General features: G+C 41.2%; 1 protein-coding gene across 3 annotated transcripts in view; it reads right to left on the bottom strand.

Annotated features, from left to right (window-relative positions):
- Abca1 (ATP binding cassette subfamily A member 1) overlaps positions 1–6,296 on the bottom strand; it is a 135,150-nt gene extending 128,854 nt beyond the window's left edge. For 2 of the 3 annotated variants that reach the window (XM_015492234.2, XM_048783273.1), the window contains exon 1: positions 6,008–6,295. The gene's annotated coding sequence lies outside the window, so the exon portion shown is untranslated. Of the gene's footprint in view, positions 1–6,007 lie in introns of all 3 variants that reach the window. The other variant, XM_048783274.1, reaches the window with a different exon arrangement.
- Positions 6,297–12,563: the final 6,267 nt, after the last annotated feature.

The raw sequence follows: 12,563 nt of genomic DNA, 5'->3' as shown, positions 1-12,563 counted from the left end.
GAGTAGTTTCTGAATATACTGTAATTAAACATAGAATCTGGAGTATATGAGCCCATGCACGTTTCTTCTTAAGAGAGAATCCATAAATTTCAACACATCCTAAGGAAATTATCTAAGGAGCCCCTGTCCCCCAAAATGATAATCATTAGTAAGATTAAAACCTAATTCAATAATTATCATCTACTTTTTCCATGTGTGAGATATCAATGCAAGTAACATGCAATAAAACAGTCTGAGGTGGAAGTAAACTAAAAATCAAGTTTTTAAAAATCAGTGTAAAATGAATAGCAATATTTCAAGCATCATATCATATGCTTAACACTGTATAAACGCGTACCCCGCCCCCTGCACACACACAAAAAAATACATATTTAACAGGTTAAATATGTATTATGAGGTAAAGAGAGACTGGCAACTTGCCTAATGCATATGTTCACTGATAGGACCAGAATTCCAATATATGTTAATTTGAGTTTAATATCCATGCTCATTTTCATAATATCTGCACTGTAGTTCAAGATGCCCTGAAACAATCTGTCTGTTTTCTTGTTTAGAAAGAACTAAATAAATATTCTAAAGATAGCCTCAAAAGAGTATTTTATAAATGGATCACTAACAGCAAATTCTACCTAGAAAATGGCATATAATAAATACCAGTTATGATAAAACATCTTGATTTTAAGACTAGCCAGATAAAATTCTTTGACTTCCAAATGCTTCTTGGAAGTTGTATTTGGCATAGAAAACATTGCACAGTTCAGCAAACACCAAAAAACAGAAACAAAAACAAAAGTATAAAGGAATAGATCCGATGCACACCAGGTTATTTTGTTTTTTAAAAAAGTGCTTAAATCTCTGAATTACTTGGTGAGTTATCTCCTTCTTCTCCATAAAAATAAATCAATGTACAACTCAAAGTATTTAAATGTGGAATGTCACAGACTTGCACATTTTCTCAAATCACAGCTGCCTCCAAAAGGGAAATGAAACTGAGCAAAACAGAATTGTTTGTTCTACAAGAAGTAATCTTGCCTAAATAATTTAAATACGCACTAAACTTTATCTATCATAAACCTAGCTTAAACTACAGTTATTTGTCCTATAATTTTATTGCTAATGCTTTTCAGTGGTTATCCCATCAACTCAAAAAACTTTAAGAAAACAGGAAACAAGCATGAGGTTCCATTCCCTGTTGCATTTGTGCAAGTCACCACTTATTATTAAACCCCTTCCGTATAACTGGGAATGATTAAGGACAGGGGAGAGTGAGTCAAAGACCTTTTTTAGAGAAGCATGCGTGCAAAAGAAAGACAAATAAATGTTAACTACAATTTTAAAAAATACTAAATACAGGACATGAAGAGTACAGCGGGGCAAGAAGGGGATAACTAATTTTAACTCAGTGTTGGAAGGGAAGTGTGAACCCAGGTGAGGATGGTGATGTTCAAATCAGGTCTTAAAGCAGGTTTGCAAAAACTTCTCAGGGTTTTGAATCCAAGTTCCTCTTCAGAATGGAAAAAAGATAGGACTTCTAACTGTAGTTTGTCTTGGGAACCAAATGTGATGCTCCTGCATGGTTAACAGTAAAAGCTCTTTGCTTTAATAGTTTATGGTCTTAATGGGATGCAGAGTAACTGAAGGCCCTGGTTTGAAAACACTTATATATGAGATTTGCATCCACTAGCTTCATGTATTTCTAAAGTGTAGCTCTAATAACATCGGTGCTGGTAACTCAGGACACTATCTTCAAGTGAAAATACTCAAAAGGAAGATCCATATTTTTTTTCCTTTTGCTAGTACTTCATTTATCAAAACTTCTTTATATTTTAACAAAGTTTTTAACCCCAAGATTGGTAAACTCATGCAAGCGGAACTAGTTAGGAGATAACTTGGGACCATAACCAGGCTAGTTAACTCAGTTTCCCAATCTATAAAGATAATGATAGGACCCATCTCATGTGGTTCACATGAGCATGAACTGAGTTATCACATGTAAAACCCTTGAAAGGACATTCAGCACACACTAAGTCAAGAGTAAATACAAGCTGCTTTACCAAGAAGGGTTTTCAAAGAGTTTATTTCTAATTTGCTACACCAATTGAGAAGAAATGCAGTGTTCTGTTCTATTTCACTTTTATAAGGCGGACTCTGAAACTGTACTTACTTCTAGAGAATAAACCTAAGAAAAAGCTGATTTCATTTCTAGACGATAATAGCAGTAACAGAAATAGCTTACTTCAAAAGGTTCACAACCCATTTAGGGGGTAAGTGAAGTAAGAATCACACAGTATAATAACCAATTTTTTAAAAATTCACCAAAGCTAGGATTAACAGCTAAGCTAACATTTCTCTTCCCTTTTTCTTTGTTCCTTACATTTGCAGCCAAATACTCCACCATTCCATTTTCTATACTGTATATCACACAGAAAAACACTTTTGAGATTACAGATTATTCACAAATAATTGGCTAAAGCAATCATATCATTTTTAGTTTAAACCAAGTTTAAAAAATTAGAGTTGAGTAAATGTCACTGTGTGTCACGCAGTGTCACAATCCCTCTGCAACCAAGGTCTCAACAAGCTGAAGAGAATTTGGCTGGCCCACTAAAGGCAGCCAAGGAAATATATAATAAATGTTGTAGATTCTGATAAGGACTATAGCAGATGGATATACAAAGAGACCACACTGGGCATCTTTCAAAGTTCCCTTCTCATAGAAGCTGAAATTGGTCTACTTAATGTAGGAGTTAAGAACTCTGGAACTGAGTTCAAATATAAGCTTTGCCACCGGCAAGCTGTATGGCCAGGGACAATTTAGCCTCTGAGCTTCTTAATCTGCAAAATTAAGATAATGAGTTTGTTGTAAAGATTAAATTAGTATTTGAGAAGCATTTAGATCAGTACTTGACACAGTGCTATATAAAGTGTCTACTACATAAACACTGCAATAACTTGGGCATTCATGCTAGTTTCACTTGCAGATGTGAAGATGGCTTCAGTTTTTAGTGTAGGCCCTCTCTCAGCACAGTTACATAAAACAAGCATTCAGAATGATCTTTTAAAAGTTGATGCTGGCCAGGAGAAGTGGTGCATGCCTGTAATTCCAGTGACTTGGGAGGCTGAGACAGGAGGATCACAGGTTCGAAGCCAGCCTCAGCAACAGTGAGGTGCTAAGTAACTCACTGAGACCCTGTCTCTAAATAAAATACAAAATAGGGCTGGGGATGTGACTCAGTGGTTGAGTGTCCCTGAGTTCAAGCACTAGTACTCCTCCCCCCCAAAAAATTTGATGCTGGAGTAATTACCATATGGGACATTATAATTTTGTTCTTTAATATTAGACTTAGAGTGTTTCAGAAATTTAAAAACAACATGCATTTTGGTATTTTCTAGATAGCCAAAGGTTCATGATTATAAAGAGTTTGAGACCAGTGTCCATTTAACTATTTTAATAGCTAAAATTTGAAATAGCAAAGATCTAATAATTTGCCTCTACAAATATAGTAAGCACATGCATCCTGGCTTATGAAGAAGAAGATACCCTCCCCTCAAATAGTTTAAATGTAAAAATATCCAACCCCCTCTCCTATAAGGTAGGTACTACAAAGGATAATAAAAAGCTTGAGTTGCTGAGTTTCATTCATTTTTAATAATGTTTGGATTGGAACTTTTCCTGAGCAGAGGTTGGAAACAACCAAGCCCTAAGTATTCTTTTCCAATTCCAGACTAATGCATTGTCTCACATGAACTGTAAATACCCTCTAAGCCAAAATGTGCCCAAGGTCCATTATAAGCCTGCATTTAGATGCCAATCAAAATACTTGTAAGAATTGAGATTTCAAATGCTCATCTATAGGCAAGACATATATATCTTGGGTCATAGTCAGATATGTCATTTTGGGAAAATGCTGTTTTGCAAAGGGACTCTTTAATTACTTTGACTATAGTAGCAATTCTTGTCCCATAAAGGGACTGTGGTCATCATGAAGGCCAGAGACCCTCTTCCCTGGTTCCTCTGATTCTACTGCTTGTTTTCAAATAAATACTGATTCACTCTGTGAAACCAGGGTTTTCCAAAAATTCCTCATCGTGAATTATTTTAATGGGTTATGGGAACATATGGGAAACAGTCTAAAAAATGGAAATTTCGTACTTAAAAATTACTTTAGTAACTGAAGATGTTCTATTAAGGAATATTCTCCAAATATTTCTTTAATGTGGGAAGAGTTTCTTAAAAGAATGCTACAAACAACAGAAAGCCTCCATTATTTTTGTGGTAAGTTTGAGAAAAGCAGGCTGAAATAAAAGGCGAGATGAGAAACTAAGTACTTTTTTTAGTAGGCATTTAAATTTTGTCTGAAAAGAAAATCAGAACTTGGTTGTAAAAGAGTCAAACTCTGCTCTTGGGGAGAAAACTTTCAGATGTTTGTAGGAGATGAGGACTGAGCCAAAATAGTGATATGGTGATTCCCATCACCAAAGAAATTTTTTAAAAAATACCAAAGCTGTCCTCTACTATATGAATACATATACCATCCACTTCTTATGTGCAGTATTATTGAAAAATCTGAGGATTTAAAAGCTGGTGATATCCATGGAAATAGAGGAAGGCCAATTACATCTAGTGCCAGATATTTGTTTCTTTCTTCTTTAACTTTAATCTTATTTCTTTCCTTCTTTCTGATAAGTGCTGATAAAAACAGGCATCTACACACAACCCCGATCCAGGCAACTCTCCAAAAACCTCTGGTTTAGCAATGGCCTGGGAGTCGAGAAATAGGCGAACACACTCTCTCTCTCTCTCTCTCTCTCTCTCTCTCTCTCTCTCTCTCTCGCTCTCTCTCTCTCTCTCTCTCTCTCTCTCTCTCTCCCCCCTCTCTCTCAGATGGGCTTTCTTTCTCCTGAGCCTCCGGGTTCCTCCAGTCTGCGACCACCGGTCTTCACCAGATTCACAGTCTGAATTCGGGAGTGAAGCCCACCACTGTGGAGGCCGCCCTGCTCCAGCCACGGGCCAATACCTGGACCACCCGGCCAGGAGGCGCTGCGGGCCATTCTCCAGGGGCCACTGGCAGCCGGCGCCCAGCCCCCATCTCCTCGCGCAGAGCCCAGCCCAGCCGCCAGCTCCGAGTTCTGCGCCGACCGCCGGGGTTACTCGCGGTCATTTCGCTGCACCACCACGCCCCAGCTTCGCCACCCGCGCCGGTCCTCAAGCTGTCCCAAGGGACGAGCAGCAAAGGGCAGAAGATGGGGCAGAAGGTGAAGCAGAATGGGTCCCCCGGCTCTGGTTTCCGCAGGCTCTTCTAAGTCTTGAAAGGAACAAAACTCATTCCCCCACCCCCACCCTCTGTGCCAGGGACAACAGCTCCGCGAGCGCACGGAAACTGCAGGCAGGACCCCCAGGTCTAACAAAGCCCCCGGGCCTCAAGCGAGCCATATCACATCCGACTCCGTTTGGGACACAACTACTCCAGTTCTGTGGATACAACGACGAGCCTCTCCAGTCCTGGGGCGCTGAGCTGATCCCGAGCTCAGAGCTCAACACCGACCAGTTTCTTAAGAAAGGAGTGAGGACTCAAAGCTGGCATTTGTCCCCGTGGGCGCCGGCTCACTCGCAGCTAGAGGGGCTTCCAGCCGGCCCCAGCGCTTCCAAACAAAGGGAAGCGCTTTGCGTCCGATCTGCCACTCTCCCCACCTCAGTAGCAGCGCCCCCAGCATGCCCAGGAAACCCCGACCTCACTGCGCCCAAGGTACTGCTCCCGGTTCTCCATGCCCAAAGATGCTCTCCGGACACCCTGACAGGGCGAGCCCCGAGGGTAGCAGCAGTGCGGCGACCCGGGGTCTGCACAGCAGGCATCCTCTCCCCCTTTACGCCGCTCCTACCCCATTTGTATTGCAAGGAGTGGGAATGTGGGGGCCGGGAACAGAGTCCCCGAAACCGGGTACTTCCCAAAGCCTCTTCCGCCCCAAAGCAAAACAATAATGTCCGAGTCTCTAGAAAGCCTCTTACCTGTTTTCCACTTTTGTGTTTGCGTCTCTTTCCCCCACCCCTTGACCAACCGTTCCGGTAAAGGGCAGAGAAAGAAGTGTGGGAAAACGGGGAGCAAAGCGCCCCTGGAAATGGGCTTCGGCTGCGCGGTCCTGCGGAGCCCCCTGCCCTGCCCACGCGCGTAGGGCAAGAGAGGTGTGGGCTCGGCTCGGCCGGTCCCGGCCCCACTCACTCTCCCTCGGAATTACTGGGTTTTGCCGCGACTAGTTCCTTTTATAGATTCGGCTGCGCAGAGCGCAGGGGTTACTATCGGTCAAAGCCTGTTCTCTCCCTCCTCCCCCGCCCCCTTCCCGGCCTCTGTTTATGTAGTTCAGTCACTCAGCAAGAAAGCACGTGGAGCTGCGGCCCGCCCCTTAAACCGGCGACGCAGACCCGGCCGGCAGCGCTAGGCTGGGGTGGAGAGTGCTCCAGACCCAAAGGGTCCGCGGTCGGTGTTCCGCACCCACTGCCCCGGCCCTGACCTGCCAGCCTCAGACGAGCGGGAAACTGGGCTTCAGCTGCGACCAAGACTCGAGTCTGTGTTCTGGGCAGCCAAAGGCGCTGGTGGAATGGCTTCCTCTAAACTGAATCTATCTCATTTCCCCCCACCCCGCTTTGTTAGTTTACTCAACCATGGGATTGAGGGAGAGAACTGGAGGTCAGCATCCCTCTAGGCGGGCGACCCTTTAGTCTCTCTTCCTTTCAAAGACCTAGAATGTGGGCAAATGTGGACAGTCTCTAAATAAACTTTTTTTTTTATTTTTATTTTTACCCCAAACCTTGACTCTGGTTTTCAGTAGGAGACCTACTACTGCTTTTGAGATTCTCTGCTTGAGTCCCCCAGGTTCCTTGGAGTACCAATAAAGAAATCTTGCTTCTTGTCTTCCTAAATAGGGAGGAGGGACACATGGATGGGTGGGAGCAGAGGAACAGTGTGGGCCAGACTCCTTTTTACCTTCATTATATTGGTTAAGGTCCCTGTGGTAAATACCCAGGGCTTGTGTTTTAGCTTGTTTAGATTTACAAAGTTCAGGTAGAGAATCACCATCTCTAAGCATGTAAAATTATATAACCACTCCAATTTTCCAGCCTCTTCCTTGGCTTTGGCTTTGGCAGTCAGGTACAAGATTGCCCCAAACATATGAGGGGCAGAGGCAAGAGTATGAACGGAGGTCTACATGCTGTATGTTTAAATACTGAGGTCTTAAGTCAACAATAAATGTCTCCTACCATGAAAAAGATAACTTTGCAAAAGCCTTGAAAGCAAGATCACATTTAGACCCCCTCACCGCTTGATGTGCTTTTGGACACTAATATAGTGGAATGGGAAAGCTGTTCCCTGTCCCCTTCTCTTTACACCCTGAGTTTCATCATATTCCAGAACTTTACTGCTTGCAGGTGCACCCCCAACTGCACACACGCCCTGCACAATTAACAGGCACTTTTGAGGCACAGCAAATATGAGTGGTTCTGTCAACATTCAGGATAGACCCATAGAAAAAGCCCAAGCAGTCCTCGGAAGTGCACTGGGGAGCCAGAGGGCAAGGAATTCTTGGGTCCCAGATACATAATTCAGGGTAGCTAGGTCCATTTATTCTGTAGGATGCTTGCCCTTAAGCTGTAATGGAATTTAAGGAAGGCCAAAAGCAACCCTTCTAAAGTTGGGGCCCAGGAAAGGGACACCTTAAACCTCAATCAAAGGACAACCTGGTGAAGAGAGTGGATGCTAGCATCAAACTGGGAAGAAAAAAAAACTACATAAACCACAATTTAAGTAATCTTTCTACCTATGCTCTTACTGTCTCAGGAGTTTTCTGAAAATGAGTTTTGTTGAAAACTTAGAGCTCCTTAGAGGAAAGCACTATAAACAGAGAAGGACACATTAGCTATTAATGTCATTTTCAGTTGCCACCTATGGCCTATAAAGTTTTTCTCCTGCCAGAGTTTTACAACACCAGTACTAGCAAAGAGTGACAATGAATCTCTCTGAATCTCTGTATATAAAGGACAACTCCTACAGGAGGAGCTACCACCCCTAGCATGATTTTAGGGAGTGATTAGATCTCCCTGAGTCTCTGTCTCCTTCTACCCTCCCCCACACATTACAGTTTAAAATCCCACCACAAAAATCATTCATTTTGGAATTTTAAAGGATATGGTTCCTAAGAACATTCCTTTAGATTGCTCTAATGGGGAATGGGAGGCGATAAGTTCTATAGGAATAAGATAAAGATAGGATGCCAGAGAAAGGAATGGAGCCCAAGAAAAAAGTGAAACCCCGGAGTGAGGACAACCATTGATTATAAATATGTAAGTCTATGGCCCATAGCCAAACTTGATTGCATTTAACTAAGACCACCTGTGGTACAAAACATCTGCTCATCCCCACAATGCACGCATCAACACCCTGCAGCATTTGAAACATGTTTATTCGTCTTATTGATGTCTACTGTCAAAAGAGCCCAAACCCCTAAAGAGGCTCAGTGTGCGTTTCTGCCAAGTTACACAGGACATAAGTGGCATACTCTCCGAGTGTGACAGCTTCATATGATAAAAATACTGAATTTCAAAAGTTAGAACCAAAGAGAATTTACTGTTATTACAGTATTTTTAATGTAGAAATTACAGATAAAAATATCTCAAGTTCAGAAAGACTGCTTGATTGGTAAGGCTGATGACCTCTTTTAAGTCCACCCCAAGGGCTATTTGATCTCTCCGGTATTTGACACTATTGACCACGCCTTCCTTTCTGAAAACTAGTTCTTCTCTTGAATCTGGTTCTCTTCTGACTCTGCCTCGTTAGCCATGTTTTCTCTTCCTGTTTGTTTGTTTTAATATGTCCTCTAATATTGATTTTCCTCTTTTTATTTCTACATGTTCCCCAAGCACCACACTGGCTTTGTTTAAGCCCTGTATGGCCAGCACTCATGTTGCCCAGCTACCTAACACACTGGAGAACACACAGCAGGACCAGTGGTGTGCTGGAGCCTGCTCACACCAGCTCTGGGCTGCATGGCTTGTTTTCCCAGCTCCTAAGTAACCTCCCTGGGGCCACCTTAACATTACCAACAGTGTGAGTATTCACACCATTAGAAATTATACATCAAAGAATTCTTTCTTTCCTTTTATTTTGGTTTGGTTTTATTTTTCTAAAGACACTTGTTAACACCAGCACATAATTTATCAAGACATTGTACAAGTAACCCCCCCTACACACACACACACACACATACACACACAAGAAGGAAAACCCCAAGTTTCTTATCTTCCCTTTAAAACTCCCTCATTCATTTGCCTTTTACAAAACTTCTTCCAATGACATCATCATCCAGATATTGTCTATGGGAAATGATAGTCTATAGTCGTTCTTGCTTAATTTTTTCCTCTTTGTCTCAATCTTCTCATTTGAAAAAACACTGAGGTCAGGTCAATTGTACCTCCCAAAATCTTTTAAAACTGTCCCTTCCTGTATTACAGTCCCCTCCAAACTCCTTTCCTGTGTCCAGTTTTTCCCCTTCCTATTTATCTTCCTAACTGTAGTGGAGTAATTTTTACTCAGGGAGGGTGGGATGGGAAGCTAAGCAAGTCAACACAAAAGCAAAAACTAATCCTATCTTTCCCCACTCAAAACTTCCTATGCTGTCCTTTGCTTACAAAGAAAAAACACAAAGTTCCTTGAGATGACCTTTGAAAACATGACATTTGAAAGCCTCTGAAGCCTAATTGTGTGCACATCCTTCCCTATTTCACCCTTACCCACCCCCATCCCACAAATTTACCATTTACTTTCCTGCGGCTTAGAAACTCCTCCCCCATCACCTCTGTTCTGTTCTGTCACTCTAAAGCGTGAGATAAGAGGGACAGAAATTATAAGGCCTACAGAATCCATTCTTTCATTAAATGAGAAGTTGTGGGACAAAGGGTGGGATCTATAAAGTGTCCAAATTAATAGACAAATATTGCCCCATGCACAGTCAGATCTATTAGCAAGCACAGCTAGATTCACAGTGGGTAGTCAGTAGCCTTACTTTTGAGAAGAAAATATTTGGACTCAGGATTAAAAGAAATGAAGCATTTACTTATTATAGAAATGAAGTATCCATCTCTTCTCTTATTCAGAGTATTTTTCTGGCACTTAAGAATCCATATTCCTGGCTATGATTTCTTAGCCAAAAGCTTTCCTTCCCTTTGACATATTAATAAGAGAGTAAGTCATTTAAGAAAACAAAGAAATCCTAAAAAATGTTTCAGATTCCCTTGCCTATTATGCCCCTGGAGAGACAAGCCTCTTTTCCTCCCTGGACATTTGGGGACAATTCCTCCAGTAATGCATGGCATTCCCTTTGTTGTTCTTAATTGTCCTGTTTTGTTTTGACCTATCCTGTGGACCCTTCATCATGTCTCAAAAATTGTCTGAACAAAACAAATATTCATGCCTCCTCAAAGAGCAAATGACCCAAAGTTTTTTCCACCCCTGAAATGAGTTGATTATCAAATAACTTACAACTTCTTAAGCTAAATGGCATTTTATTTTTCTCCAACCTTTCCAATAAACATGATCATCAAGATGAGGGGAAGGGTAGGAATGTCCACATGTGCTGTGACTACACCACACTGGAGGGGCAGGCTTTGATTTCCCTTCCTTGTGGCCCTTCTCTGGTGACTGATGTTGCCCAGTGAATTCTAAGCCATTTCTTAGAATTCTGGCTACTTATCCTGGTATGTTAGTGGGTAATAGGCTCCCAGTTTAGCCCACCCTAAAGCAGGTTTCTACTTAATCAGCTCTTGATCAGCTCCTTCAGCCTTCAAAGTGCCCCAGGAAGTCCCCACAGCTGCCTCCTTACCACTGGGATTGGGCAGCCCTGGATACACTTCCTAAATGGGAAAAGAAACCTAATGGGGGTGGGGGGCAGAGTGCAAAGTGGCCTAATACTCTGACAGTTTTACAACATGCATCAAGAATCTTTGATCCACTAACTTCACTTGGAGAGAAATAATCAAAAATATGATTAAAGACTTAATGTTCAAGAATATTTTTCACTAAATTGTTTATGAGGGATCATTATCAAAATATGTAATTATCTAACTGTGGAAATTCTAAAATAAGTGCTGGTAAACTCATATGATAGAATATTATTGTTATGGTTTGGGTATGAGGTAGCCCCCGCCAACTCATATGCTACGCAGGAATATTTGAAGCTAAAATGATTAGAATATGAGAGATGTAACCTAACCAGTTCATCCTAATTCGAATAGACTAACTTGATGGTAATGGTAGGCAGGTGGAGCATGGTTGGAGAGGTGGGTCACTGGGGGCCTTCCCTGGAAGAGTTCAGCTTTCTTGCAGCCTCTTCCGCACCCCACCCTCCCTCTCTCTCTCTCTCTCCCTCTCTCTCTCTCTCTCTCTCTCTGTTTGCTGGCCACCATGAATGGAACAGCTTCCCTCCAGCATGTCCTTCTGCCATGATGTTCTGTCTCTTCTTAGGCTCCTAGCAATAGTCAGCCAACCATAGACTGAACCACTGAAATCATGAGTTCAAAATAATGTTTTCTTCCTCTAAGTTGTTCTTATCAGATATTTTGGTCTCAGTAACCAAAACTGACCAACACAATGATACAGCCATGAAAACTAAAATATTTTCAAAGAGTTGTGGTACAGAAAACTACTCATGGTAAATGTTAACTGAAAAAATAAGAAACCAAAGCTATAGTTATGTGTATATATGATTTATATTTAGTAAAAATAATTTTAATATACTTGTAGTCATTTCATTGTACAGAAAAGACTAGGAAGAATCCCACCTAGATGCTAATAGCAATTTTCTGTGGGTGGTGGAATTATGAGTAATTTTTTGTACATCTATAGTTTTCAAAATTTCTAGGATAAACGTATGCTATTTTTAACTATAAAAATACATAAAAAACAGTTTGTACATATGCAGTGGGAGGAGAGAATTTGCAACTTCAGAAAGCAAACCATAAAATGAAAACAGCACGTTAAACATTTCAAAAACATGAGTTCACAGTAACAGAACAGAAGAGAATTTGGAGAAATAAATTGTTAAGACAGCTAGAACTCTTTGGCAGGTGGATTTCTGAACTATAAAAGACAACAAAGAGAGAAGATTTCAAACCAATCCTAAGAGCTCACTACTGAGTGAAAAGTCCTATATATTTCAACCTTCTTACTTATGTGCTCTTCTGATTTATCCCTCATATCTGTAGAACATGTATGTTTCTTTGCATCTCTGTGCTTCTGTTTAGTCATTGGTCAAATGGAAGGAATAGTAGAAGCTACCTTATGGGGTTTGCATGGGTACTAGATGAGTTAGTACATATGAAGTGCTTGGTACTGGGCTTGCCATGTGGTAAATGCACATGTTAAATAGGAACTGTTGCTATTATTGCCATTTGTCATCATTAACATCATTATCTCAAATAATATAATATGATTTATTCAGAATCCAATAATAGCTTGTTAAATGTGACTCCTTTTCAAAACATCAATCTATGGATTTTTTTTTTTTTTTTTTTTTTT

This window comes from Marmota marmota, unplaced genomic scaffold (genome assembly GCF_001458135.2).
Source record: "Marmota marmota marmota unplaced genomic scaffold, marMar, whole genome shotgun sequence".
In the NCBI taxonomy this organism is placed as follows: domain Eukaryota; kingdom Metazoa; phylum Chordata; class Mammalia; order Rodentia; family Sciuridae; genus Marmota; species Marmota marmota.
This window is presented reverse-complemented; position numbering and strand designations above follow the sequence as displayed.